At 39.9% G+C, this 4,859-nt stretch overlaps 1 long non-coding RNA gene across 1 annotated transcript; it reads right to left on the reverse strand.

Moving 5' to 3' along the window:
• Window positions 1-3,043: 3,043 nt before the first annotated feature.
• LOC110918480 lies at window positions 3,044-4,387 on the reverse strand. Its single transcript, XR_002581355.2, has 3 exons — window positions 4,250-4,387; window positions 3,702-3,767; window positions 3,044-3,069 (listed from the first exon to the last, which is right to left on the reverse strand). It is a non-coding gene; the product is annotated as an uncharacterized LOC110918480 (long non-coding RNA).
• Between the last annotated feature and the right edge of the window lie 472 nt (window positions 4,388-4,859).

Raw genomic sequence — 4,859 nt, forward strand, 5'->3', positions numbered from 1 at the left:
CCAGACGAACTTCTCATTCTTGCGGGTTAATTTGGTCAACGGCGTTGCGATTTTGGAGAAATCCTGAATGAATCTCCGATAGTAACCTGCCAACCCCAAGAAACTTCTAATTTCGGATGGATTCTTTGGAGGGCTCCATTTTGACACCGCTTCCACCTTCGACGGATCCACCAATATTCCCCCGGCACTTATGACGTGCCCTAGGAATTGCACCTCTCGTAACCAGAAGGCGCATTTTGAGAATTTAGCATATAATCTTTCCCGCCTTAATACCTCCAATACTTCTCGTAAATGGTTAGCGTGCTCCGCCTCGTTTCTTGAATAAACGAGGATGTCGTCTATAAAAACAATCACCGATCTATCGAGCATCGGTTTGCAAACCCGGTTCATGAGGTCCATGAAAGCCGCGGGCGCATTCGTTAATCCGAAAGACATCACGAGAAATTCGAAATGTCCGTATCGTGTTCGGAATGCCGTTTTTGGTACATCATTTTCCTTTACCCTTAATTGGTGGTATCCCGATCTCAAATCGATTTTTGAAAACCAGCTAGCGCCTTGTAATTGATCGAATAAGTCGTCGATTCTCGGAAGTGGGTATCGATTCTTTACCGTGAGTTTGTTTAACTCCCGGTAATCAATACACATCCGCATGCTCCCGTCCTTCTTCTTTACAAATAGCACGGGAGCTCCCCAAGGAGACACGCTAGGCCGGATGAATCCCTTTTCAAGTAAATCCTGTAACTGAGACATTAATTCTTGTAGTTCTGACGGTGCCAATCTATAAGGTGTCTTAGCAACTGGTTTAGCACCCGGGGTCAGTTCAATCCCGAACTCTATTTCGCGCTCTGGTGGCATTCCCGGAAGATCCTCGGGAAAGACATCTTCAAATTCACGCACCACAGGTACGTCTTCAATCCTTGGCGTTTCTTTTTCGACGTCACGTACGTAAGTTAAATACGCCTTACACCCGTGTAGTATAAACTTGCGGGCTTCTACCATCGAGCATATCATGGGATTACAAGCCTTCTCCCCATAGATGATGACACGCCTTCCGTTCGGAGACGTTAGGTGTATTTCCTTACATAAGCATATCACCTTAGCATGGTAGCGGGATAGCCAATCCATTCCTACGACCACTTGAAATTCACCCATGGACATGGGTATTAAATCAATGGAGTATTCCTCGCCATCGATATTCAATTTGCATTCCCGACATACATCACAAACAAGAAAACTTTTGTTATTACCTACTTCTACTTCCATTGGCATAGGTAATTTCGTTAATGTAAACAAGGGGTTTTGAATAAATCTATGTGAAACAAAAGATTTATTCGCACCTGTATCAAATAAAACACGTGCAAGGATTGAATTTACAGTAAATATACCTGTAACCACGTCGGGTTCCATTTTTGCTTCAGCAGCAGTGATTTGGAACGACCTTGCCTTAGCTTTTGGGGTCTCATCCCTGGAGTCGGCACTCTCTTTCTTTCCCACCAATTCCGGACATTCTGACTTTTTATGACCCGGTTGGTAAAATTTATAGCACACCGTTACTTTGTCTGGGCAATTTGCAACCCCATGCCCTATCTTGCCACATGCCACACAAGGTTTGTTCTTGAAGTAGCATTCACCCTTATGAGTGCGTCCACATGTTTTGCAACTCGGAGAACCTCCTTTTGCACTTCCTTTCTTCGAAGATTCAGCTACCTTTGGCTTCTTTGCGGGACTCGGGTTTTCATCCAAGGCCCTTCTTTCACCTCTTTCAACTTGCCTTTTTAGTTCAATCTCGCGTTCCCGCGCCGCATTGATTATATCAGTGAGGCTTTCATAATGTGAGGGGGTCATGAACTCCCTATATTCAGCCCTAAGCATGGTGTGATAATAATAAATTTTCTGTTCTTCAGTTTTGACCAAGTCATCACAAAACTTGAGCTTATCCATGAACATCCCCGTAATTTTATCAACGGTTTCACCCTTTTGCCTCAGTTGCATGAATTCCTCCTTTATCTTATTTATCACTGCCTTGGGGCTATGATGTTTGAGGAATGGTACTTTGAAATCTTCCCAAGTCATTGCCCTTATTGTTTCAACACCCCTTTCGTTTCTGAGGTTGTCCCACCAATCCTTGGCTTGGCCTCTAAGTTGGCCAGTTCCATACGCCACGAAGTCACTTTCATCACAATGCGTTCGTTCGAAAACACCCTCAATATCGCTTATCCACCTTTGACAAGCAATTGGATCTACCTCTCCATTGAAAATCGGGGGCTTGCACGCCATAAACTTGTTGTAAGAACAACCTTTCTTTTCCTTAGCCTTGCCTCTATCACTGGTAAGGTCTTCTCTTAATTCACCAATTCTTTCCTCCATAGTCGAAAGTAAGGTGTTTTGCATTCTTTCCACAAATCTTGGTAGGCTAACTTCGATGGCCCTTCCAACTTCCTCGGCAATCTTCTCTTTCAACTCGTCGGTAGTGAGGGATAGAACATTGTCACTAGCACCTCCCGACATCTTCTTACTGAAATGTTAAAATGATTTGATAAATAATCTTGTTCAATCGCTCTCATGCCCTTACATGAGACTTCGTACTCATTATTCGGCCAAGTATATAACTTTGCCTTATCATTTATACTAAGTGTACTTCCCGTGTTCGAGTATATCACTATACTCCTCCCATACACAATAAATCGTTACCCTTTTTAATCTTTTTAAATTTAATTTGCTTTAAATAAATTCTTACCGGATGTTGATCAAGCCTTGAACCGAACACAATTCTCTTTAACCTTAGCTCTGAATACCAACTTGTAAGACTCTAATTTAAAATACCCAATATTTTTACCGACTAGATAAGAAAGATAATAATCATTTAAAACACAACACTAATATTGATCCTAATTTAGCACATAAGTGTTTAAAAACCCCCACAACACTTAAGGGATACATAAGTATTCCTTTCATTACAAAATTATCACTAACGAACATCTAAGACAAAAGTGAAGATCTTCTTCTTGAATGTGTTCGGTTCATAAGCCTTGTGTTGATCGCCATCCGCTTGATTGACTTACTTGAAAGCTGGAAATTTAGCAAAATAATAAGGTTAGAATCCTTCAAATTTCACATAATTAAGTGTATGCTTAAAACGGATTCGAAATACGAAATCCTACAAAACTTGACAATTTTGGCAGGGCTCCACCGTAAATTACGATGGTCACCGTAATTTACGGTGGGCGCTGGACGTTTATGGTTCCACCGTAAGTCAGTAGAGAATCACCGTAAAGATTTACCCTCCACCGTAAATTACGGTGGTACCGTAATTTACGGTAGCTTCTGCATATCTTTCCTACTTTGCTGTTTTGACCCGTTTATACCAATTTCTGCACTTTTAAGTCATTAAAGCGTAGTACGGGGCATTTCTTTGCAACAAGTATGACCCGTTTCGGATCCCTTGCTTCAATACACACGCTCCCATTACCGGTTTGCGTATTTATAGTATTCTTCCCATTCCTCGACACACGGGTTTATGGCCTACGGATGAGGTACTTCCGTTACCCGGTTTGTACCCACCATTTTAGCTCGTTTTGGGTTGCCATTACGAAGTCCCTCATTTTAGACAACCCAACCAACACAACTCTAATTTGTTCAAACTAGTAAACAATTAAAATGAAAACTAAATCATCAATATTAAAGTAGCGTTAACCACGTACCTTAAAGCTTTCCCTTTAGACGAGCGTCCGCACCGGCTTGACTTCCCGACGCCTCACTCGTATTGCCTAAATCATACAGGCCAATTATCATTAGAACCATTCGGCTCATGACTAAGCTTGTTACCTTACCAACACCACATTTGTGTCGATTAATGTCTTTTAGGCATTTTATCAAGCATCTTATGTGCACGATTTTCTGGCAATTCACAATTAAGTTAATCATTCATCATTTAGCCATGATAAACTTTTATTTAAGCAATTTCACAAGATTTTTCACATCAATAATTCTGGACCTATTTCATTGAACCTGAATTACACTAGGATATCATCATAATCCTAATTTCCCATACTAATCTACAAAATCCTCATATCACCTCTAATGGTGATTATGAACTTTACAAGAATTAGGCCAAATTTCAACAAGAAATCTACTAGGGTTCATCCCTATACACTATTTCAATCAAAACAAACATCATGCATGTTCAGATTTGAACCTCATGAATTTATCTAAAATTTAAGGTAGAACCAAATCATGAAATTTTGCATACCTTACAATCCCTTAGTCAAGGTGATCACAAATCTATGTTCAGATTTCAATTTGGACTTGATTCGAACCTTCAATTGATGGATTTTGTGAATATTAGGGTTTGAGGGGAAATCCCCTTTGTTGCCTGCGTTCTTGGTCGATCAAACACACACTTAGGTGTGTGTTTGGTGTGTCATTTTACTAGTAATAATTGAAATTCCAGATTTGACAAGTTTGGTCCCTCAATTATACATGAGCCATAGAAAAGGGCATTTAATTATACTTTATCACATTATGTTAAGATTTCTTACTAACTAGGTTATCTTTCCTAGTCTTTTATCTTAACTTACTACTAATATTTAGTTTAAAATGTGACATTAATATTTTTGGGGTGTTACAATAAAGCTCCAGAGATCTTTATATGGTCTCAAACAATCTGGTCGTATGTGGTACAATCGACTTAGTGAATATCTCAAAAAAGAAGGATACAAGTCTGATGTAATCAGTCCATGTGTTTTTATAAAAACATCACTCTCAAATTTCACTATAATAGCAGTCTATGTTGATGATATCGACATCATCGGATCTCCTGAAGAGATAGAGAAAGCTGCTCAGTAGTTAAAGAACGAATT

Source organism: Helianthus annuus, chromosome 16, assembly GCF_002127325.2.
Source record: "Helianthus annuus cultivar XRQ/B chromosome 16, HanXRQr2.0-SUNRISE, whole genome shotgun sequence".
In the NCBI taxonomy this organism is placed as follows: domain Eukaryota; kingdom Viridiplantae; phylum Streptophyta; class Magnoliopsida; order Asterales; family Asteraceae; genus Helianthus; species Helianthus annuus.